Source organism: Salmo salar, chromosome 15 (assembly GCF_965601325.2).
Source record: "Salmo salar chromosome 15, fSalSal1, whole genome shotgun sequence".
Lineage (NCBI taxonomy): Eukaryota > Metazoa > Chordata > Actinopteri > Salmoniformes > Salmonidae > Salmo > Salmo salar.
This window is the reverse complement of record NC_138305.1, coordinates 94,486,937-94,513,281: the sequence shown is the minus strand read 5'-3', so window position 1 is coordinate 94,513,281 and position 26,345 is coordinate 94,486,937. Positions and strand designations below refer to the sequence as shown.

Here is a 26,345-nt window from a genome sequence, read left to right as displayed (position 1 = left end):
TCGATATAAGCCACCACACCCTGCCCGTGCAGGTCCTTGAGAATCTCATCTACGATGGATTGGAAGACGGCTGGAGCATTCATCAACCCATACGGCATGACAAGGTACTCATAATGGCCGGATGTGGTACTAAATGCTGTCTTCCACTCATCTCCCGCCCGGATACGCACCAAGTTATTCGCACTCCTGAGATCCAATTTTGTGAAAAAGCGTGCTCCGTGGAATGACTCCGTCGCCGTAGCGATGAGAGGTAGCGGGTAAATGTACCCCACCGTAATCGAATTTAGACCTCTAAAGTCAATGCACGGACGCAACCCTCATCATTTCTTCTTCACAAAAAAGAAACTCGCGGAGGCGGGTGACATGGAGGGCCGAATGTACCCCTGCCTCAGAGATTCAGAGACATATGTTTCCATAGACATCGTCTCCTCCTGTGACAGGGGATACACGTGACTCCTGGGGGGTGCTGCATCTATCTGGAGGTTTATCGCACAATCCCTCATCGATGGGGTGGTAATTTAGTCGCCCTCTTCTTACAGAAGGCGATAGCCAAATCGGCATACTCGGGGGGGAATATGCACGGTGGGGACTTGGTCTGGACTCTCCGCCGTCGTTGCACCGATGGAAACTCCCACACACCTGCCTGAGCACTCCTCTGACCACCCCTTTAGAGCCCTCTGTTGCCACGAAATAGTAGGGTTGTGAAAGGCCAACCAGGGAATCCCCAGCACCACCGGAAACGCAGGAGAATCAATGAGGAAAAAACTCATTTTTTCCTCATGATCCCCCCGCGTAACCATGTCCAGTGGAGCCGTGGACTCCCTGACCACCCCTGACCCTAATGGTCGACTATCTAGGGAGTGCACCTGAAAGGGTTTGTCCAGCGGAACCTGGGGAATCCCTAACCTATGTGCGAAACCACGATCCATAAAATTCCCTGCTGTGCCTGAATCGACTAGCGCCTTATGCTGGGAATGAGGAGAAAACGCAGGGAAAGAAATCAAAACATACATGTGACCAACAGGGGGCTCTGGGTGAGCCTGGTGCTGACTCACCTGGGGTGTCCAAACAGTGCTCTGCCTGCCATCTCGACTCCCAGACGAGCCCCTCCAACACCGGTCGGCAGTGTGCCCTCTCCGACCACATCCAGTGCAGGAGGAGGCTCCTCCTCCGGTCGCCCTCGCTGCAGCACCCATGGGGGTTGGAGCAGAGGTGCTGGGGGGTGGAACCAACAGGACCCTATCCGGACGCCCGCGGGTAGCCAGCAAGTTATTCAACCTGATGGACATGTCCACTAGCTGGTCCAGGGTGAGGGTAGTGTCTCTGCAGGCTAGCTCCCTGCGGACGTCCTCACGTAGGCTGCACCTATAGTGGTCCATCAAGGCCCTGTCGTTCCACCCCGAGCCGGCAGCCCAGGTCCGGAACTCCAGCGCGAAGTCTTGAGCGCTCCTCGTCTCCTGCCGCAGATGGAACAGACGCTCACCCGGGTAGTTGTCCCTCGCCGAGTCTGGTCCCTCCCAGACCGCGTTGGCCAACTCCATAGCTTTACCGGACAGGCAGCAGATGAGGGCGTTCACGCTCTCCCCTCCCGAAGGAGCCGGGTGAACGGTTGCCAGGTACAGCTCCAGCTGGAGCAGAAAACCCTTGCACCCGGCAGCCGTCCCATCATACTCCCTCAGGAGCGCGAGCCGAATATCGCTGGGCCCGGATGGTGCCGGCACAGGTGATGGTGTAGGTTGGTACACGGTGGGTGCAGGGGTAGGCAGACCACCCCTCTCCCACCTCTCCATCGTTGCCATCACCTGATCCATGGTGGTCCCGAGACGGTGGAGAACGGTGGTATGATGTTGTACTCGCTCCTCCATGGACGTGGAGAGCGCGTCAGCTCCTGCTGACTCCATGTAGTGGTGCGGGATTCTGTAACAACGCCTCTCGAGGAGGGGGGTGTGTAGAAAATCAGGAGCAGGAGAGCAGATAGGTTCCAGGGTAATCTATGTTTATTCAGGTGGTCCCGAAAGCACAACACAATAGGAAAACCGCACTAATGTCGTTTCCACCCACAGGGAAGGAACTTCGCACACGGAGGAGAAACCTCGACTCCGCAAACTACTGAGCAAAATGCCCACGGTAAACACATACCGTAATAAACAAAACAAATCCCGTGGTGCAGGCACGCACCCCTTACAAGCACAATACAGCAATAATCCCGCACACAGCCTAACCTGCAGCGGGGAAATATAAACCCACCGAAATCAGTTAAACTAAACACAGGTGTGAAAAACCAGACAGAACTAAACGAAAAGGAAAATGGGATCGGTGGCAGCTAGTAGGCCGGCGACGACGACCACTGAGCACCGCCCGAACAGGGAGAGGAGCCACCTTCGGTGGAATTTTTGACACAGCGCTGAGGCCTAGCTTGCTGGATACCTACTGTACAGGGAGCACTGAATCATGGTTGGTTGGACGTCCACGATTAGCCATGACTAAACAGGTGAATTACAGGTTGGACACACTAGCCAGGAATTCACCCAATTAAGGACCCAGTATAAGGACAACTGTATCAGGAGTTAACTCACATGTAAACGAATGACGAGGCCATATGAGGTCGTGTGAACTTGGTAGTTCTCAGCATTAGCAGATCACACTCACAGTAGTAGATTTGAAGTTATCTTTAAGCCTCCATCAGTTGAATGGGAGCATTTAAGTGGTTTGTTGACCCATTGATGATCTTAGATGTGAACACGCCACATGGGGTGGGTTTGATGTTTTGTAGTTCTCGACTAAATCCTGCTGGGAAGCTTGGATTAGTGACCTCAGGGTCAAAGCAGATTTGGCAGATAAACATACTACACACAGGACTATTCAAGTACAGAAGAAAGTTGAACAAGTCTGAAAATAGTATTTGTTTATCCACAGATTCTTCAGAATATATGGGATTTCTGGGGTTTCCATCAGTTAATTACTATCCAGTCTTACTTGACATGGCCTACTGTATCTTTGACTACACTGTAGTCTTTTTTCTACTGGTATCTAGGCACTCAGTGTCTATTTTTACTTTCTCTTTCAAGTTCAGTCAGTGTTACATTTTGGACTTGTTGCTAGTTGCTAGTAAATATCCATTACTAAATACTGTATCCATTACTCTGACATAATGTCTGATTCAGAGAATGGGCCTGTCTTAATAGTAACAATATGCCTTGGCTGACAGCAGTGAATGCCAGAGCTGCAGTGTGCTGTGCTCACCGTTCCATTTTTAGATCTTAACATGACAGCAGTTGGGAAGGAACAGTACTGGTTTTCTGAGTTGGATTGGTTTGCACAGACACGTTGCTGTTGAGTCTCCCTTCGCTGTCCAGCGGATTGTACTTGTGGCATGCAGGCCCTCGCCTCTTCTTCACTCCCCCTTACATACTGTGGCGTGATGGAAGTAGAGGTGCCATTTCTGCACCCTTTATGATGCACATCCTGTTGTGTTCGCTATGTTGAACCTTTTCCCTTTCCTAGTCTCTCAAGGACCTAACATTTTAACCTGTTGAACTATCATTTGAAGCTCTGACAGAAAAAAATAGGGTGCCTTTAATGGCCCAGTGAACTCAAAAATGTGATTTTCCTGTGTTTCATTTACATTGACTGTACAAAACATAAGGAACACCTTTCTAATATTGAGTTGCACCCCCTTTTGCCCTCAAAACAGCCTCAATTCGTCGGGTCATGGACTCTATAAGGTGACGAAAGGCTTCCACAGGGATGCTGGCCCATGTTGACTCCAATTTTTCCCACTGTTTTCAAGTTGGCTGGATGTCCTTTGGGTGGTGGACCATTCTTGATACACAAGAGAAACTGTTGCGCATGAAAAACCCAGCAGCGTTTCAGTTCTTGACACACTCAAACCGGTGCGCCTGGCACCTACTACCATACCCTGTTCAAAGCCACTTAAATACTTTGTCTTGCCCATTTACTCTCTGAATGGCACACCTACAAAATCCATGTCTCAATTGTCTCAAGGCTTAAAAATCCTTCTTTAACCTGTCTCCTACCCATCATCTACACAGATTGAAGTGGATTTAACAAGTGACATCAATAAGGGATCATAGTTTTCACCTAGATTCACCTCGTCAGTAGTCTATGTCATGGAAAGATCAGGTGTTTGTAATGTTTTGTACACTCAGTGTATATTTCCACGCTTTGAAGTTGGAATAATACTGTGAAATTGTGAAAATTATTATAATGCCCTTTTAGTGTATGAGCTGTTTGAAAAGACTGCCTGAATTGGTGGGAGGGAGTTCTGGCATTTCATGGTGATGTCACCATGCAGTAAATTAGGTAATAGACCAATAAGAAAGAGAGTTCTTAACCTCTCTGCCAATAACAGCAAATGTTCACCACTCAAACCACTCCCAGACAGTCCTAGCAACATTCTTGCTTGAGAAATTGCTCTACTTGGTCTATTTTAACACTTCTGTTCAGCATGGTCCCTCCCAACCTCTGCTCTTGACCTCTGCAGCGTATCTCAATGCAGTTTTATGGGAGACATCTTCCATCTTCTTCCCGCGGTGTTCCACTGGTTTACAGAGCACCCAGAGTACTGTAGGACTACTGGACACTTTGTTTGTTGTGATGTTTGAATTGCCATCTACACCAATTGAATGTATTTTAAAACACTTCAAACTTACATAACCAATCCCCTTCAATTAATATGTTAAGACTTTTCCAGCACAGTTTGAGATAGGTCAAAGGCACACAAACATTGCAGATAAGGTTGCATTGTGTAGGAGAGATGTGGTGTGTTTTGTTTTAACTTTGTAGTCATGTGTCTTAGATGGGAAGATTCTCACAATTCCTCTCCTCTCCTCTCCTCTCCTCTCCTCTCCTCTCCTCTCCTCTCCTCTCCTCTCCTCTCCTCTCCTCTCCTCTCCTCTCCTCTCCTCTTCCACTCTGTCCTTGATCATACTGAGCTCCTAGAGGACTTCAGGAGTAGTGTTTCGATGTTAGAATGTCTATCCTGCAAAATAGATTTTATTAGTCTAACCTGTATAAAACGTATATATTTTTTTTAAACAATGTAGGTGTAACCATATCCCAACTACTTAACACATTTACAGTATGCTGTTTTTGTTGCAGAATTTTTTTTATTCAGTGCCTTTGCCATTACCCTTAGCATCAATCTTTTGTGGAGAGCAGATGTTGAAACATAAGAGGATCACAGATCAGTGTAATAGAGCCTATCTGACAGTGCAGTCTGGGCATGAGTGGGAGTTGAAGGCCAGTGCTCAGTCCACCAGACAGACCACCCAGGACTGTGGCCATTTTCATGGGGTGGTGGTGGGCCATGGACTGGACAGACAGTTGGTATAACGTGTGTGTCAGTCAGTGGCGTTGTTTGTCAGACTGCCTGGGCTCTCAGATAGTCACACCGACATGGGACAGACAGACAAGCGGCGGCAGCTGCAGTTATTTTGGTGGGCTCTTTGTTGTTGTTCTGCTCTGGCCTTCTTGGAGGTGGTCACTGGCCGCACTCACAGACACACCAGCGTCACTGACGTATACAGGGGGTCAGAAAACTGAACAGAACATGAGGAAGGGAGGGGATGAGATGGCATGAACAAGAAAGATAAGGGAGTGAACATTATTTATAATAAGGACTGCATGGAGAAAATCGGACCTCTCTGAAATGACAATGGATGGCCCTCCCTTCAGCAAAATATATTTTACCTAAACCTTCCCAGAACGGTTGAAAAAAAAGTGACCCTTCCCTATACCCAAAATAATAATTCAAACATCAAGTGGATAGCAGAGAATATGTCTACCGTTTACCCTCACTTGTTGGACAGACCAGAGCCTTAGATATGCAGTTTTAGAAACTGTTCTTCGTCCTGTAAGCATTACATCGCAAGGCAGGAATTTTGATAGGGCACAGGGCTGCGGACCAGAAAGTTGGGTTCACAGATCATCGTAGACAAGAGTAGGATTGGAAAGATCTATTTTATAGTAAAAGCATTGCATGAATCTATCATCGTATTTGCAGATCCGAGAAGAAATTGCCTTTTATAAAAATGTCATGCAATTCTACGTCATTTTACCACACAATTTACCGAAATGACAGGCTAAGAATGGACAGAGAGATAGGCCTGTGTGTTCTTCCTATCATATTTCTCCAATGCCAAATCAGTCTGTCTTGTTTGAAATTAAACTGTCCATGTTTGCAAATAATTACATCTGAGACATCATTAGGAATCTGAGCATGGTGCTTTCAAAAGTTAGGCCTACCTTTCTGTATATTTTCTATTGTACAGAAAGTGAATAACTTTATCAATTGATAGTGACAGATTTAGATTACTTCCCAAGCAAAGTCTATTTCTTGTCTCCTCGGCTATAGAAGGTTGTAGCTCAGCCTCTGGATGTCAAAGAAACTAACAATGATATCCCAATATGCATCAGAGTCACGTCTTCTCTTGTACTTTACAGCTTGTTTCTAGCATAAAGCTTCACAGACCAAAGCTCTGTTATAGATCACTTTACATAATCAGATCTGTTTTATTTTCTTAAAAATCTTAAGCTAACAAGGGGTAGGCCTGTGCTTTTTGCCATTGTCTTTAATAAATATAGACCTATGGCATACCCTTTCCTACTCCCTGAATTTGAGTCCTGGTTTTAACTTAACAGCCCTTCCCTGACACAGAGGTAGGCTGTTTAAAGATTGCATGGTGGGTGGAGGAATTTACCTACAAATCTATAGATATAGCAACCTACAGCCTAGTTTCATCTGTTAAAAAGGAAGAAATAGGCTCAAAGCCATCTAACACAAAGCCCTCTAATTTAAATGAAGACGTTGAAATGAATTATGCCTACTTGAATTTGCTTACTTTCAGCACAATGAGCTGTCCATTTACGATTGATTGTGCCACAGCTGCTGCTTCAAGTTTCAGCACCACAATGTACTTTTCTCAAATCTGACTTATTGTGAGCTTAATAACTCTGATAAATAGGCCTACATCATGGGCAAGAAACATATCGTTTTTAATAAAATCAATTATAGTAGTAGCAAGCTATCAAAGTTGACCTCCGGTCCTCCTTCTCATCTTTGCGTTCTTTTTCTCAAACTGAACAGAACAAGGGCTTTAGGCTAGTCAGCTCACAAGATGATGCCTTTTTTGGATTAGGCCTAATTAACAAAATATTTTCGGAAGAAGCCTTTGACTCCTGAACTGCCGCCGTAGGACCACACAGCACAGCCATTGGTTAGCCAGCACACAAAAAAGTTTGTGATCAGAAAGAGCAGAGCAGGGCTCAGGGCTGGAATATCCATTGCTGTGTGTAATGCAGATTTGTTTTATTTACACCATCCCAGCAGCTATCTAAGAAACATAACTTTGCTCTGTGCTTCTCAGAGCATGCACTTCGTAGCCTATAGGCTGTGGATCATTTGATTGAGACCAACCTAAATAGCCTACAGGTGCACTTGATATTGTGCACCCAGAGTAGAATCAGAGATGAGGAGCGGCATCGGGCACACATTGATATATATAACCTAATAAGCAACTAACTCTAAAACACTGAGAAATACTGACATTTCATCAATTATAAATTCCCTGACCCTCTCCTGTGATAGATTAAAAAAATACTAAACCCTCCCCTTGACTGAAATTGAAAAAAAATGACCCTCCCCCATTTTCCTCCAGCTACCCATTATGTAAATTTCAATTCATCCCTAAGAGGAAAGAAAAGAGTAGAATTGTATTGTAGAAGGACAATGTCTGTGTTGGGACTTATGTGTTAGCATAACTCCCTTTATCCTTGATTGGTTATTTGTTTCCTGTCAGTGCCAAGACATTATCCTGGATCACTATTCAGTGTTAGTAGGAATAGTCTTACTCATGGACTCCAGCTCTGGGCCCTTGATGCTGCTACAGTCTGTTGTATCAATAATAGTTCATGTTGCCTTGGAGAACTGGACTTTCCCTCTCCTCTTTAGGAAACGCTGCTTCATGAGATTTAGTTTACACAGAGGGCATATTTGTTACTGTTTCAGATACTCTTCTCAATTTATTGATAGTAGAGGACGGTAACAAATATCTCAGTCTAATTTACCTACATTACTGATGGCATGTCAAAGGGGATATCAGGATATCCACTAATCTCGGCATCGAGAACCACATCTTGCATGCGTGCTAGTCTGGCCAGCTACTCAGTCTGGCTACCCGATAACACAAAAGACTAGATACCCCTGCTCCCTCCGGTGCAGAATTTGTTATCATATCATTGTGTATTACAGTTAGACATGGTTTCCATGGTTTCCTCTAGGGAGGTGCCCATTATCATAGTAATAATCCTGCTCTAGGGATTGGCTAAACAGTTTACAACTTTTGTTCCACTTGTTTGAAAAAACAAATTCACATTACTCCCTAAAATGACAAAAAAAGGGAAGCAAAGCTAAACACAATTCTATTAGTCTTTGATCTAGTAAAGAAAAAGGAAAAAGAAAATAATATTTTCTTTTTTCCTTCCTTCTTCAGACTCAGATGCAGTACAGTAAACACCTTGTTTCAGTGAGTGAGTCGTCGACAGCCAACAGTAGCTTAGGACTTAAAAGGAAAGTTTAGCCACAACTGCTCTGCTCTCATCTCTTTTTTCTCTCATGGCAGCAATTTGATTGTGACAAGGATCACAACATTTCCAGGAGCTCTTTGAAGTTGTGTGAACGCTTCGTTAACACTAATTAGGTTGGGTCACCATGAACTGGACTACCCACAAACCCTTTAACCTTTTATGGAAGGGACTGCCACTGTCTACTGTGTGTGACACTGTTCTATGTTTCTGGAGCCTTTTTTGTAAAACAGAGCTCCATGAAGCCATCTTTCATGTAGAGACTTCTGTTCTTAGCGCATCACATTAAATCGTATTCACTTTCTTACCAAGCAGGAGAGATGCATACTTACTGAGAAGTCTCTCGTCTAATAGATGGACATGTGCTACAATTCAATTATATTGTCTCAGCGTAGGCCTGTGTGTATTTCTATGTGCACAGCTGGGACACAGCTGGGTACAGCAGCACTACTTGATTATATAGGCCTTGCCAGCAGTTCATGTTTATGACAGGGGACTTGCAACAGACTCAGGCTGGAGCCTTTCTAAGAGTTCCTGTAGTTAGGATATCACTATAAGAGGTAGTATTGAGTATTAATCCACTGAAACAAATCTGACTTTAACCATATCTACATGTACATGCTACCTCTATCAGCCTGACTAACTAGTGTCTGTATGTAGCCTCTCTACTTCTATAGCCTCGCTACTGTTATTTTTCACTGTCTTTTTACTGTTGTGTTTATTTCTTTACTTACCTATTGTTCACCTAATACCTTTTTTGCACCATTGGTTAGAGCCTGTAAGTAAGCATTTCACTGTAAGGTCTACACCTGTTGTATTCGGCGCATGTGGCAAATAAACTTTGATTTGATTTGATTTGACCGACCGGTTCAATTCAGTCTTACGTTGCAAAATTTGAAATTGTGTTTTTTACATTGGATAAAAGTAGAGACTCAGGAGCTAGAAAATTGTATATCATACACTACAGTTGAGGAACAATGGGAAAGTAATTATGCTTTGAAAGTTAATAAACTTGTAACCTCACTTTTGAGAAAATGGCCCTTGAATGTTTTGGTACACCTAGTGGAGAGCTCTTCTTTGTCTACACCCATGTGAGGCCATGTACTAAACAACCAAAGGTTTCAAGACTAAGGGCTGGTTTATACTACAGGTGTGTCGTAAACTTAATCTGGAGTGCCAGAGTGTGCTCAGAGTGCGCTTTGGGTGTTGGTAAACTCAGAGCGTTGTCAGATTGTCCGTTCATAAATTCAGAGCGTTTCGCTCTCGGAGCGTTCAAAGCGCACACTCAACACTCTGGCCGAGGAGTAAGATATGATCTGAGTGCTCTGACCTGGCTAACGTTGGCTAGCTTGCTAGCTACTTCCAGACACAAATGAGAGAAGAGCTCACTCTGACCATTTTACTCACCCTAGCAGAGCTGGTCAGGCTGTTTTTATGTTATCTAGAGCATTGGTGACTGCAACTGTGCTGCTGGCAACAATTTAATTATGCTTTTTTTGCCAACATTTACTGACGCCGATCATATTCAACGGGTGTTGAATGTTCCTAAATTCGTCAGTTATTCTGTGCTCTGGCACACTCAGACGAGAGTGATAGCCATCTATCGACTGACATTCTTTTGAAATGGTTACTTGCATAGTAGTGGAGTCTTTTGTTTAGACATGTAGCTAGCTAGCTAAACAATGAACCATAATCCCAACTCATAACGTTACTACCCTGCATGAATCTGCAGGTAGCTAACAAACCAGGTTCAATGTTAGCTAGCTAACATTAGGCTTTAACTAGCAATGCAAATGGCTCTGAGATACGAATAATATAACTACACAGATAATATATGTAACATTAGCTAGCGAGCCAGACAGCTAACGTTAGCTAGCTAGCTAACAATACACTTTAACTTGAAATGAAAATGACTTTCTGACAAAATTAGAAATGTGTAATTTCTGAAAATGTAGCTAGCTAGACTATCTTACCCATATACAGTTGAAGTCGGAGGTTTACATACACCATAGCCAAATACATTTAAACTCCGTTTTTCACAATTCCTGACATTTAATCCTAGTAAAAATTCCCTGGCTTAGGTCCGTTAGGATCACCACTTTATTTTAAGAATGTGAAATGTCAGAATAATAGTAGAGAGAAGGATTTATTTCAGCTTGTATTTCTTTCATCACATTCCCAGTGGGTCAGAAGTTTACATACACTCAATTAATATTTAGTAGCATTGCCTTTAAATTGTGGAACTTGGGTCAAACGTTTCGGGTAGCCTTCCACAAGCTTCCCACAATAAGTTGGGTGAATTTTGGCCCATTCCTCCTGACAGAGCGATTGAAACTGAGTCAGGTTTTTAGGTCTCCTTGCTCGCACATGCTTTTTCAGTTCTGCCCACAAATGTTCTATAGGACTGAGGTCAGGGCTTTGTGATGGCCACTCCAATACCTTGACTTTGTTGTCCTTAAGCCATTTTGCCACAACTTTGGAAATATGCTTGGGGTCATTGTCCATTTGGAAGACCCATTTGCGACCAAGCTTTGACTTCCTGACTGATGTCTTGAGATGTTGCTTCAATATCATTTTCCTCCCTCATGATGCCATCTATTTTGTGAAGTGCACCAGTCCCTCCTGCAGCAAAGCACCCCCACAACATGATGCTGCCAGCCTGTGCTTCACAGTTGGGATGGTGTTCTTTGGCTTGCAAGCCTCCCCCTTTTTCCTCCAAACATAATGATGGTCATTATGGCCAAACAGTTCTATTTTTGTTTCATCAGACCAGAGGACATTTCTCCAAAAAGTGCAATCTTTGTCCCCATGTGCAGTTGCAAACCGTAGTCTGGCTTTTCTATGGCGGTTTTGGAGAAGCCTTTCAGGTTATGTCGATATAGGACTTGTTTTACTGTGGATATAGATACTTTTGTACCTGTTTCCTCCAGCATCTTCACAAGGTCCTTTGCTGTTGTTCTGGGATTGATTTGCACTTTTCGAACCAAAGTACGTTCATCTCTAGGAGACAGAACGCGTCTCCTTCCTGAGCGGTATGATTGCTGCGTGGTCCCATGGTGTTTATACTTGTGTACTATTGTTTGTACAGATGAACGTGGTACCTTCAGAAATTGCTCCCAAGGATGATGAAAGAAATTCTGGGGTCTAGGCTGATTTCTTTTGATTTTCCCATGATGTCAGGCAAAGAGGCGCTGACTTTGAAGGTAGGCCTTGAAATACATCCACAGGTACACCTCCAATTGACTGAAATTATGTAAATTAGCCTAAGAGAAGCTTCTAAAAGCCATGACATCATTTTCTGGAATTTTCCAACTGTTTAAAGGCACAGTCAACTTAGTGTATGTAAACTTCTGATCCACTGGAATTGGGATATTGTTCTAACCGACTTGCCAAAACTATAGTTTGTTAACAAGAAGTGGATCAGGAGTGGTTGAAAAATGAGTTTTAATGACTCCAACCTAAGTGTATGTAAACTTCCGACTTCAACTGTACATGGATGGATGCTTCTCCCTCTCTGTCACGGATGCCATGGTTGCCCTTAGTTTGAAGATGTAATCCGGAGACAGGTGTTTTATACAACAGACTTCTCTGTGTTCTCTTTTCGAATTGGTCTGCCAATTTGCAATCAAACGGCAGAATTTTGTCCTTCTCCTTAGCGATCATAGTCTAATTCCACTGATTTCAAAACTTGGTCCTCCAGAAAGTAGAAAGCAACACTTATGCAGTTCAACTACGTGATATCTTTCAAAAAAGCTGCGTTAGAAAGGATTACCTACACGTACTGACCAGCTCATGATATAGACAGAAGTGTTCTACATGGCAGACCAATTCGAACTCATCTCTTGGCATGTCCAGCCCACTCATTATCTCAGCCAATCATGGCTAGCGGGAAGGTTGCTGCTTTTTTTCTGTGGCTAAACCAACTAGGCTTGTAATTGAACTATTTTATTCATATTTACAGATGGCATAGACGTTTGTTATTAAGGCACATGAAAGTTCACATGTTCCAGAAGGCATTTCTGCACAAAAAACACATTTTAATTTAAGAAAGAGTATGTTCAAGTGGCTCTCCTGTGAAGTAGTGAAGCGCGAAATACGCCTAGTTTCCTGAATTGAGTCACAAATGCGAATTATATATATTTTTTGCGTTGGTTTATTTTGCACAACAGGCTACATTAATATAACATTTAATTACCTGGTAGAAAGGATCTCTTCAAAGAATTTCTTACATTTCAACTCCTCAAACTCCTACTCAAGTGATTTTTCAGAACATGCTCCTCAGTGGAACCATAACCAAAGCAATGGAAGAATGAATGAGTCATCAGAAAAAAAGTTTCCCATCATTGATGTCTTTTCCAGTGCGATATTGCACTGGTTTTAGTGAGAAATCACACTGTCTCTCCAGCTTTTCCATCTTAATGGGAACAACAGGAAGTGCCAACTCCCATTTGACTCTCTGAGTCTGAAACCCCCTTTTTTACAGGGTGGATCCATCAGAGAGACAGGTTGCGTCCTAAATGGCACCCTATTCCCTATATAGTGCACTACTTTTAACCAGGGCCCATATGGCTTTGGTCAAAGGTTGTGCACTATATAGGCAATAGGGTGTCATTAGGGACCCACCCACAATGTGAAAAGCATAGAGTGGAGGGAAGTGTTGGAAAGGAAGTGTGTCCTGTCTGAGGGATATCCTCTCAGCTCCAGAGACATAATGAGATAATTATCTTACAAATAACTCCTGACATCCTTCCCTGGATACTGTCATCAGTGTCTCCCCTATATTAACATAGTGTTCAGTCTGTGTCTCCCCTATATTAATGTAGTGTTCAGTCTGTGTCTCCCCTATATTAATGTAGTGTTATATTCAATGTCTCCCCTATATTAATGTAGTGCTCATTCAGTGTCTCCCCTATATTAATGTAGTGCTCATTCAATGTCTCCCCTATATTAATGTAGTGTTATATTCAATGTCTCCCCTATATTAATGTAGTGTTCATTCAGTGTCTCCCCTGTATTAATGTAGTGTTCATTCAATGTCTCCCCTATATTAATGTAGTGTTCATTCAGTGTCTCCCCTATATTAATGTAGTGTTCATTCAATGTCTCCCCTATATTAATGTAGTGTTATATTCAATGTCTCCCCTATATTAATGTAGTGTTCATTCAGTGTCTCCCCTATATTAATGTAGTGTTCATTCAATGTCTCCCCTATATTAATGTAGTGTTCATTCAATGTCTCCCCTATATTAATGTAGTGTTCATTCAATGTCTCCCCTGTATTAATGTAGTGTTCACTCAGAGTCTCACCTATATTCATCGCGGCCGCCCGAATATAGGGAATAATGGCACAAACATCACAAACAGCCATTCTGTAACCAAACTTTGAATCTGCACTGTTCTTCAAGTAAATGTATTTGTGGAAATTGTTAAAAGTAGTCCTTGTGCATAGAGTTGTATGGTTTGTTTAACTTTGCAATCATTGGTTTTGTTTGACATGCATTTTAAATGTAGTCTCAGCATCACTCTGTTACTGTGGATTTGCGCAGATACACTGCTGCTATACTCTTTAGATACTACAGATATGGACTCCGTCATGCAATGGGAGGACTTCCATGTCTTTCATGTCAGATATTCAGTGCAAACCTGTTTTTGCTTTGTCATTATGGGGTATTGTGTGGATTGATGAGGGAAAACAACTATTTAATCCATTTTAGAAAAGGCTGTAATGTAACAAAATGTAGAAAAAGTCAAGGGGTCTGAATACTTTCCGAAGGCACTGTATATGTCATTTATCAGTCCTACAGTTTAAGTAATTTATTCTGTGAATGGAAATTAGTGTCAAATGTATGGGTCATTACAGATGCACTGTACAGTAGTGGCCAAAAGTTTTGAGAATGACACACACATAGTCACATAGTCATTTTCACATACTCTGCTGCCTCAGTTTGTATGATGGCAATTTGCATACACTCCAGAATGTTATGAGATGAATTGCAATTAATTGCAAAGTCCCTCTTTGCCATGCAAATGAACTGAATCCCCCAAAAACATTTTCACTGCCACAAAAGGACCAGCTGACATCATATCAGTGTTGAGTGTTGACGAGGACAAGGCTGGAGATCACTCTGTCATGCTGATTGAGTTTGAATAACAGACTGGAAGCTTCAAAAGGAGGGTGGTGCTTGGAATCATTGTTCTTCCTCTGTCAACCATGGCTACCTGCAAGGAAACACGTGCTGTCATCATTGCTTTGCACAAAAAGGGCTTCACAGGCAAGGATATTGCTTCCAGTAAGATTGCACCTAAATCAACCATTTATCGGATTATCAAGAACTTCAAGGAGAGCGGTTCAATTGTTGTGAAGAAGGCTTCAGGGTGCCCAAGAAAGTCCAGCAAGCGCCAGGACCGTCTCCTCAAGTTGATTCAGCTGCGGGATCGGGCCACCAGGAATGGCAGCAGGCAGGTGTGAGTGGATCTGCACGCACAGTGAGGCAAAAACATTTGGAGGATGGCCTGGTGTCAAGAAGGGCAGCAAAGCAGCCACTTCTCTCTAGGAAAAACATCAGGGACAGACTGATATTCTGCAAAAGGTACAGGGATTGGACTGCTGAGGACTGGGGTAATGTCATTTTCTCTGATGAATCCCCTTTCCGATTGTTTGGGGCATCCGGAAAAAAGCTTGTCCGGAGAAGACAAGGTGAGCGCAACCATCAGTCCTGTGTCATGCCAACAGTCAAGCATCCTGAGATCATTCATGTGTGGGGTTGCTTCTCAGCCAAGGGAGTGGGCTCACTCACAATTTTGCCTAAGAACACAGCCATGAATAAAGAATGGTACCAACACATCCTCCGAGAGCAACTTCTCCCAACCATCTAGGAACAGTTTGATGACGAACAATGCCTTTTCCAGCATAATGGAGCACCTTGCCATAAGGCAAAAGTGATAACTAAGTGGCTCGGGGAACAAAACATCAATATTTTGGGTCCATGGCCAGGAAACTCCCCAGACCTTAATCCCATTGAGAACTTGTGGTCAATCCTCAAGAGGCGGGTGGACAAACAAAAACCCACAAATTCTGACAAACTCCAAGCATTGATTAAGCAAGAATGGGCTGCCATCAGTCAGGATGTGGCCCAGAAGTTAATTGACAGCATGCCAGGGTGGATTGCAGAGGTCTTGAAAAAGAAGGGTCAACACCGCAAATATTGACTCTTTGCATCAACTTCATGTAATTGTCAATAAAAGCCTTTGACACTTATGAAATGCTTGTAATTATACTTCAGTATTCCATAGTAACATCTGACAAAAATATCTAAAGACACTGAAGCAGCAAACTTTGTGGAAATTAATATTTGTGTCATTCTCAAAACTTTTGGCCACGACTGTAGATTTAGGCTACAGTGCTGTATAACTATTTAGCACTTTTACATGTATCATCAGGCCTCGCTATGTCAAAGGAATGTAGCATTGCAGATACACTGCTCCTATACAATATATAGTGTACAACATTAGGCTCTGTCGTGTGTGTGTGCTCTGATATTCATTGAATGTATCTGTCATTTATCATGGGACTAGACGTTAAAGACAGTGGAATGTAACAGATATACTGAGAGACTGCAACTAATATTCAATGCATTTCATATGCATTAAGATAGTGGACAAATCAGGATTATTAATCTCACATTGGTTCTCAAAGATTTGGTATTTTAACACTGTTTGCTCATTCCGATTGTCAATTTCCACAAAGCTCGTCCCTCTTCATAATTCATTCAGTCTGAATAGGGACTTTTTCTTAGTTGTGTACCCTTTTCTGTTGAGATACCTATTTTTTCAAAAATTCTGTCCTTTCTAATAATCACTTTCTATTTTTCTCTTTCTCTTTCCCCTCACACTCCATGGGATAGGATATAGTAATCCTTCTAACCCCCCCCCCCCCCCAAAAAAAAGATATAGCTGTACTATTGTAAAGTGGTTGTTCCACTGGATATCATAAGGTGAATGCACCAATTTGTAAGTCGCTCTGGATAAGAGCGTCTGCTAAATGACGTAAATGTAAAAATTCCGCACCCACCAACCTCGACTAACTCTGTCCTTTTTCCTGCTTCGTCTCACTTGTTCTTGTTTCACCTTGACCCTTATCTTTGACCCATATCTTCCATCCCACATCGCTCCCATCTGCCCTCTACTCTTCACCCCCCACTCTACTCCCTTTAGCATAGCACCGGTGGTGGAACCTCTCTTTCCGGGGGACATTCTAAGCCCAGACCAGGCAGACTACAGTCCAATGCTCTCTGATCTCTAATGCTCTCTGATCTCTATCTCTACTGCTACTATTTTCCTTATACTCTTTATTGAAATACCTTGGCGTATCTTATCACCGTCTGCTCTGTTCAGCTATGCACTCTCATTTCCACATTCACTCTAGACACCATTCCTGGGACTCTTGGGATTGTGAAGTTTGAGTCCAGTCTGAAGGGTTTTTCCATTTTAGGCAGACTGTAATGTTTTCTGATGCCAGTGGAAAATGATGGGGTTATTCCATCATGTCATAGCTTTCCCTCCCTACCTATGACACTAGCACTAGCATTTCAGCTAAAAACAACTTGGCCAAAATAAGTTTTAATACATTTTTTGATGGGTCTCCGTTTGTCATTTCGCCCTGAAAATCATGTTACATATTTCACACTATAATTACTTTCAATATTCCCTTATTGCCTTGTTAGGGTTGTAGTTTTAGTTCCAACACTAAGCATGACTGAACTGAAACATGGATTGGTCCACCCGAATGAGATACACAAGATGGAGCCGACAGACATGGTTACCCTGTATTTGTATTTGTATTTATTAGGTATCCCCATTGCCAAGGCTGCAGCTACTCATCTTGGGGTCCAAACACATTAAGGCACTTACATTACATATAAAACAAAAGATAAAACAGTACATCATATAACATTATTACACCACTACATACAGTATCTACAATACAAAATGTATAATACCACCATACAATAATATTACAATGTACGTGTGTGTAGAGTGCGTGTGCTAGCGCTTGTCTGTGAATACCTGTGTCTGTACCTTTGTGTGTGTCTCTTCACAGTCCCTGCTGTTCCTTAAGGTGTATTTTTACCTGTTTTAAAATCTTATTTTACTGCTTGCATCAGTTACCTGATGTGGAATAGAGTTCCATGTAGTCATGGCTCTATGTAGTAATGTGCGCCTCTCATATTCTGTTCTGGACTTATTGTGAAGAGACCTCTGGCGGCATCTCTTGTGGGGTATGCATGGGTGTCCGAGCTGTGTGCTAGTAGTTTAAACAGACAGCTCGGTACATTCACCATGTCAACACTTCTTACAAAAACAAGTAGTGATAAAGTCAATCTCTCTTCCACTTTGAGCCATGAGAGATTGACATGCATATCATTAATGTTAGCTCCCCGTGTACTTTTAAGGGCCAGCTGCCCTGTTCTGAGCCAATTGTAATTTTCCTAAGTCCCTCTTTGTGGCACCTGACCACACGACTGAAGAGTAGTCCAGGTACGACAAAACTATGGCCTGTAGGACCTGCCTTGTTTATAATGTTGTTAAGAAGGCAGGGCAACACTTTATTATGGACAGACTTCTCCCGATCTTAGCTACTGTTGTATCAATATGTTTTGACCATGACAGTTTGCAATCTAGGGTTACTCCAAGCAGTTTAGTCACCTCAACTTGCTACATTTCCACATTATTCATTGCAAGATTTAGTTGACGTTTTGGTTTTAGTGAATGATTTATCACAAATACAATGTTTTTTCCTCCCATTCTGAAACTAACTGCAGCTCTTTGTTAAGTGTTGCAGTAATTTTAATCGCTGTAGTAGCTGACGTGTATAGTGTTGAATCATCTGCATATATAGACACACTGGCTTTACTCAAAGCCAGTGCCATGTCGTTAGTAAAGATTGAAAAAGTAAGGGGCCTAGACAGCTGCCCTGAGGAATTCCTGATTCTACCTGGATTATGTTGGAGAGGCTAAAGTGACTATTAAAGAACACCCTCTTTGTTCTGTTCGACAGGTAACTCTTTATCCACAATATACTGTAGCAGGGGGTTTAAAGCCATAACATATACGTTTTTTCTAGCAGCAGACAATGATCGATAATGTCAAAAGCTGCACTGAAGTCCAACAAAACAGCCCCCACAATATTTGTATCATCAATTTCTCTCAGCCAATCATCAGTAATTTGTGTAAGTGCTTAGCTTGTTGAATATCCTTTGCTATAAGTATGCTGAAAGTCTGTTGTCAATTTGTTTACTGTAAAATAACATTGTATCTGGTCAAACTGATTGGTCTGCTTTTTGCTTCCCTCCAGGCCTGAGGGCACACACTTTCTAGTAGTATTAAATTGAAGCCCTGTTCCTAGCGCCTAGCCAACTTTGTGTTTCTTAGATATTTGCTCAGAACGTTTCTTGCATTATTACCTACAGCTGGAAAGCCGGACTCTGACATTGCTCATTCTAATATTTCTACATTTCTTAATTCCTCTCTATACATTTTTGGGATTTGTGTGTATTGTTTTGTATTGTTAGGTATTACTGCAGTGTTGGAGCTACGAACATAAGCATTTCACTACATCCGCGATAACATCTGCAAAATATGTGTATGCGACCAATATTTTTTTATTTTAATGATCAAATCAAATCAAATCAAGGTTTACTTGTAACGTGCGCCAAATACAACAGATGTAGACCTTACAGTGAAATGCTTACTTACAAGCCCTAAACATCAGTGCAATTTTTAAGTAAAAAATAGGTATTAGGTAAACAATAGATAAGTAAAGAAAATAAAAAAAACATTAAAAAAGATAGTGAAATAAACATTAGTGAGGCTATATGCAGGTGGTACCAGTACAGAGTCAATGTGCAGGGGCATCGGTTAGTTGGGCTAATTGAGGTAATATGTACATGTAGGTATAGTTAAAGTGACTATGCATAGATGATAAACAGAAAGTAGCAGCAGCGTAAAAGAGGGGTTGGCAGGGGGAGTGGCGGGACACAATGCAAATAGTCTGAGTAACCATTTGATTACCTGTTCAGGAGTCTTATGGCTTGGAGGTAAGAGCTGTTGAGAAGTCTTTTGGTCCTAGACTTGGCGCTCTGGTACCGTACGCACTACCCTCTGTGGTGCCTTGCGGTCGGAGGCCGAGCAGTTGCCGTACCAGGCAGTGATGCAACCAGTCAGGACGCTCTCGATGTTGCAGCTGTAGAACCTTTTGAGGATCTGAGGACCCATGCCAAATCTTTTCAGTCTCCAAGGAGGAATAGGTTTTGTCGTGCCCTCTTCACGACTGTCTTGGTGTGTTTAGACCATTCTAGTTTGTTGGTGATGTGGACAACAAGGAACTTGAAGTGCTCAACCTGCTCCACTACACCCCCGTCGATGAGAATGGGGGCATGCTCGGTCCTCCTTTTCCTGTAGTCCACAATCATCTCCTTTGTCTTGATTACATTGTGGGATAGGTTGTTATTCTGGCACCACCCGGCCAGGTCTCTGACCTCCCTATAGGCTGTCTCGTCGTTGTCGGTGATCAGACCTACCACTGTTGTGTCATCTGCAAACTTAATGATGGTATTGGAGTCGTGCCTGGCCATGCAGTCGTGGGTTAACAGGGAGTACAGGAGGAGACTGAGCACGCACCCCTGATGGGCCCCAGTGTTGAGGATCAGCATGGCAGATGTGTTGCTACCTACCCTCACCACCTGGGGGCGGCCCATCAGGAAGTCCAGGATCCTGTTGCAGAGGGAGGTGTTCAGTGCCAGGATCCTTAGCTTAGTGATGAGCTTTCAGGGTACTATGGTGTAGAATGCTGAGCTGTAGTCAATGAATAGCATTCTTACGTAGGTGTTCCTTTAGTCCAGGTGGGAAAGGGCAGTGTGGAGTGCAATAGAGATTGCATCATCTGTGTATCTGTTTGAGCGGTATGCAAATTGGAGTGGGTCTAGGGTTTCTGGGATAATGTTGTTAGTGTGGGCTATTACCTGCCTTTCAAAGCACTTCATGGCTACGGACATGAGTGCTATGTCCATAGTCAGGTGACCTTAGCACTCTTGGGCACAGGGACTGTTGTGGTCTGCTTGAAGCATGTTGGTATTACATACTCAATCAGGGACATATTGAAAATGTCAGTGAAGTCACCTGCTAGTTGGTCAGTACATGCCCAGAACACACGTCCTGGTAATCCATCTGGCCCAGCGGCCTTGTGAATGTTGACCTGTTTAAAAGTCTTACTCACGTTGGCTATGGAGAGCGTGATCACACAGTTGTCTGGAACAGCGGATGCTCTCATGCATGCCTCAGTGTTGCTTGCCTCAAAGTGAGCATAGGAGTGATTTAGCTCGTCTGGTAGGCTCGTGTCACTGGGCAGCTCGCGGCTGTGCTTCCCTTTGTAGTCCGTAATAGTTTGCAGGCCCAGCTGACTCAGTGCGGTCTTTGTGGTGGTAAATAAACAGCCATGAGTGTTGTCTACAGCTTATCATGAGATACTCTACTTCAGGCGGGCAAAATCTAGAGACTTCCTTAGACTTCGTCCACCAGCTGTTGTGTACAAATATACACAGACCACCCCCCCCCCCCCCCCCCCCCCCCTCGTCTTACCGGAGTGTGCTGTTCTGTCTAGCCGGTGCAGCGTATTTCCCGCTAGCTCAATGTTTTCCATGTCGTCATTCAGCCACGATTCGGTGAAACATAAGATATTACAGTTTTTGATGTCCCGTTGGTAGGATATTCGTGATCGTACCTCGTCTAATTTATTGTCCAATGATTGTACGTTGGCAAGTAATATTGATGGAAAAGGCAGAATTCCCACTCGCCGTCGGCGGATCCCTACGAGGCTCCCCGCCCTGTGTCCTCTATACCTGCGTCTCTTTCTCTTGCCAATGACAGGGATTTCAGCCTTGTCGGGTGTCTGAAGTACATCCTGTGCGTCCTGCTTGTTGAAGAAAAAATATTTGTCTAATCCGAGGTGAGTGATCGCTGTCCTGATATCCAGAAGCTCTTTTTTGCTTTCTTCCGGCGCCATCTTACTTTGTGAAAGGACAACTTCCTGCCAGTAGGTTCTATGTCAGTATAGTGGACTGACAAGTCCAACAGACAATAGTAGTTAACTGTTCTGCCATTTCCCTGAAGTGTTTTTTGACATTTACATTGTGTTTTGTGGAGAGAGCACAAAAGAGGCTCCAGTAATATTGGGCCAGAAGTCATTCAAGTCATTCCCATGAGCTCCTGAGTTTGAAGCAGTCTATTCTGTAGAACAGGGCTGTTTGGCTGACCACCAGCAGTAGGGTTAAGTAGCAGAGGTTCCTCTCTAAAAGCCAAAGCTGAGAAAGTGTCCCTCTTTCCCACACAGCCCCACACCACCCCACATTGGCCTTCCTAGAGCCCTAGGAGAGAGAGACAAGAGAAATAGAGGGTCTCATATTGTCTGGTCCCTGGTGGGATGTGTAATACAACTTGGGCCTTGTTCTTGTGGGTTTGTGGTCTTGCTCACTCTGTCTTTCTCTCTTTCTCTCTTTTTCTCCCTCTTCCTCCCTCCCCCTCTCTTTTCCCCTCTCTCCCATTCTCTCTCTTTCTCTCTGCCCCTTTTTCTCTCTCTCCCCCTCTCCCCTGCCATAGGCGCTGGTGCTGGTGGGGAGGGAGGAGAGAAGTGGGGTTGAAGGTCGGGCTGAAAGCGGTTGGGCTTTAAAGGCCAGGCTGGGCGCACGGCTCAATCAGCTCTTTGTCTCCTGCTACAGGGCTCTGTGTGTTCAGAGGGGGCCCGGTCCGCCTCACAAAGCCATCACAGTTCTACTGAACAGCTTTAATAGCTAAATACGTTTGTGAATTAAGAGTTTGGAATGCTATTTTTCCAGGCTCCTTTTTTTCTACTCCCCCGCGCTCGCTCTCAGCAGGCAATTTCTTCATCCTTGGTGGTGCTTGACGGGGGATTTCCCCCGATGGAAAAAGTGAGTGGCGTTCAGCAGAATGCTCCTCGGAGAGAGAGAGAGAGAGAGAGAGAGAGAGAGAGAGAAAGAGGGATGCAGAGAGTGGAAGAGAGGGCCCTCGTTAGCGTTAAGGGCACAGCCCTACACTGTAACCAAAGAATCATGGGTACTGAGTGCGCTCGCCAGGCCGTAACGTGTCGTCAGAGCGGCAAGCTCAGAGGAGACAGGTCTAATGTCTGTTACTGTGTGTGTCTGTTCGCTGCAGGGCCAAGCGAGTGCCCAGTGAAGTGATTAGATTAGTGGCGGGTAAAATGAGGCTTTTTGATCAGCCGTTTTGATGTTGCCTGTCTTCTGGTACTGTTTTCAAACTGTACAGTCGTGGCCAAAAGTTTTGAGAATGACACAAATATTAATTTTCACAGAGTCTGCTGCCTCAGTTTGTATGATGGCAATTTGCATATACTCCAGAATGTTATGAAGAGTGATCAGATGAATTGCAATTAATTACAAAGTCCCTCTTTGCCATGAAAATGAACCGAATCGCAAATAAACATTTCCACTGCATTTCAGCCCTGCCACAAAAGGACCAGCTTACATCATGTCAGTGATTCTCACAGGTGTGAGTGTTGACGAGGACAAGGCTGGAGATCACTTTGTCATGCTGATTGAGTTCGAATAACAGACTGGAAGCTTCAAAAGGAGGGTGGTGCTTGGAATCGTTGTTCTTCCTCTGTCAACCATGGTTACCTGCAAGGAAACACGTGCCGTCATCATTGCTTTGCACAAAAAGGGCTTCACAGGCAAGGATATTGCTACCAGTAAGATTGCACCTAAATCAACTATTTATCGGATTATCAAGAACTTCAAGGAGAGTGGTTCAATTGTTGTGAAGAAGGCTTCAGGGCGCCCAAGAAAGTCCAGCAAGCGCCAGGACCGTCTCCTCAAGTTGATTCAGCTGCGGGATCGGGACAACACCAGTACAGAGCTTGCTCAGGAATGGCAGCAGGCAGGTGTGAGTGCATCTGCACGCACAGTGAGGTGAAGACTTTTGGAGGATGGCCTGGTGTCAAAAAGGGCAGCAAAGATGCCACTTCTCTCCAGGAAAAACATCAGGGACAGACTGATATTCTGCAAAAGGTACATGGATTGGACTGCTGAGGACTGGGGTAAAGTCATTTTCTCTGATGAATCCCCTTTCCGATTGTTTGGGGCATCCGGAAAAAAGCTTGTCCTGAGAAGACAAGGTGAGCGCTACCATCAGTCCTGTGTCATGCCAACAGTAAAGCATCCTGAGACCATTCATGTGTGGGGTTGCTTAATCAGCCAAGGAAGTGGGCTCACTCACAATTTTGCCTAAGAACACAGCCATGAATAAAGAATGGTACCAACACATCCTCCGAGAGCAACTTCTCCCAACCATCCAGGAACAGTTTGGTGATGAACAATGCCTTTTCCAGCATAATGGAGCACCTTGCCATAAGGCAAAAGTGATAACTAAGTGGAACAAAACATCGATATTTTGGGTCCATGGCCAGGAAACTCCCCAGACCTTAATCCCATTGAGAACTTGTGGTCAATCCTCAAGAGGCGGGTAGACAAACAAAACCCCACAAATTCTAACAAACTCCAAGCATTGATTATCCAAGAATGGGCTACCATCAGTCAGGATATGGCCCAGAAGTTAATTGACAGCATGCCAGGGTGGATTGCAGAGGTCTTGAAAAAGAAGGGTCAACACTGCAAATATTGACACTTATGAAATTCTTGTAATTATACTTCAGTGTTCCATAGTAACATCTGACAAAAATATCGAAAGACACTGAAGCAGCAAACGTTGTGAAAATTAATATTTGTGTTATTCTCAAAACTTTTGACTGTACAATGTCCTTTAGCCCGCTGACTGACTTTGTGGAACAGCCAACACAGTCAACCATGTCCATGCCATACTGCTGACGCCTGCGCTTCTACACTACATACAGTAGTCAGCCCATTGTGTGGGTTTTTATACCAAATCTTTTCAGTTCACTCTTCAACAAATAAAGCCCTTTCCTCACAAGAAGTGGAAGGCGTCTTGGAGGAACCAGGCCAGCTTGTGCCAATGTTCTGTTGTAATTCGAGGAAACTAAGCTCTGTTTTGAAGGCAGCTTCTCACCACTAGACATAATGACACAGCTGCCTTCCAGTCAGCCTGTCCTGTCACTGGCACAATCACTATCAGACCCCCAGTGCCTCAACACAATGGGGCAGCCTGTGTGTGTGCATGTGCGTGAGCATACACGTGTGTGTGCGCGCGTATGTGTGCACAAGCGTGTGTGAGGCACTCTTAATCCAACTTTTAATTAAACAGCAGGGTTCCTAAAGCGTAATGAAAGCACGCTGTCATTGTCAACAGCAACACATTATGTAATTAGTGATTCCACAGAGAGAAAGGGAGAGGGAGGAAGTGTGCATGTCCGTGTTTTTGGTTGACTTGAGGCTCCAGCTCACGGTATGCCCACATAAAACATGACTCGTCAATATAGCCATGGCAAGTAGCAACTGACTGTAAGAAAGAACACAAATATTGACTTCCTTCCCCCAACCCGGACCATACCAGATCGAAGCTAAGCTGAACAAAAGCTGGCAGACCCAGGCCAGCTCAACCCGGTTGTCAGGGGAGTGAGAATAGGTGCACCCTGAGGGGGGGTCTGTCTGGGCTATTTAAAGGATGTGCATTTGTGAGTCGTATGAGCGAAGATGTCTTAGAACGGAAATAGATATGCAATAAAAATATACCCTATTATAGATCATGTAATAATAATAAGACAAAAAGGATACGAAGTTGTAACATGGTTATCGTCCCTTAGCCTTTGCAGACAGCAGTGACAGTAGCCTACAGTATGTATACGGAAACGTGACATTTTTAAAGCTGCATAAATCGACCGTAGAACACCACTATGGATAGTACAGCCTCTATATTGTGACCAGTATGCCCTACTTAACTCATAGAGCCAGGTCAGGTTAGCTTCGCTAACTCTGTTCTCCATAGGCAGTAGAGCCCGTGCTCCAGCCTCTCTGTCCCCTCTGCTGTGCTTGACTTTGTGAAGGGAAAGGGAATGTTGAGGCCCACCTCCAGAATCACTCACTTTAGCTTTTTTCACTGCAGCCGTTGGCATAGTAATTCTAATTCTGGGACGGGGCTGGGGCGGGGCTGGGACGGGGCTAGGGCGGGGCTGGGGCGGGGCTAGGGCGGGGCGGGGCTAGGGTGGGGCTAGGGGCTCCCCTCTTATTCAGTGTCTAACTGTTCACTGTGAATAAAAGTGAGGGACCCACATTGGCTGACAGTGTAACTGTACTTGTATGAGATCGTCCACACTTATGGCTATGTGTGTGTATTTGTGTGATGAGTGTTGACATCTGTCTGACATGCACATGTGTGTTATAAACAGAAAGTGTGTGTGTGTATCAGTGGAGGCTGCTGAGGGGAGGACGGCTCATAATAATGGCTGGAATGGAGCGTGGAATGGCATCAAACATGGAAACCTTGTGTTTGATGTATTTGATACCATTCCACAGATTCCGCTCCAGCCATTACCACGAGCCCGTCCTCCCCAATTAAGGTGCCACCAACCTCCTGTGGTGTGTATATGTGTGTGCGTACAGTATGTGTACATGTGTACGTCTAACTTGTGCCTGTTGTTCAAGCGTCCTCTATATGTGGTACAGTTGTCAGTTTTAGTACAGACCACAATTGAGATATGGAAATAGACCCCATCATTTGTACATGGCTCTGAATTTAGC

General features: G+C 43.9%; 1 protein-coding gene across 16 annotated transcripts in view; it reads left to right on the top strand.

Annotated features, from left to right (window-relative positions):
• hspg2 (heparan sulfate proteoglycan 2) overlaps positions 1–26,345 on the top strand; it is a 198,342-nt gene that overhangs the window by 66,921 nt on the left and 105,076 nt on the right. The gene's annotated exons all lie outside the window — the stretch shown is intronic.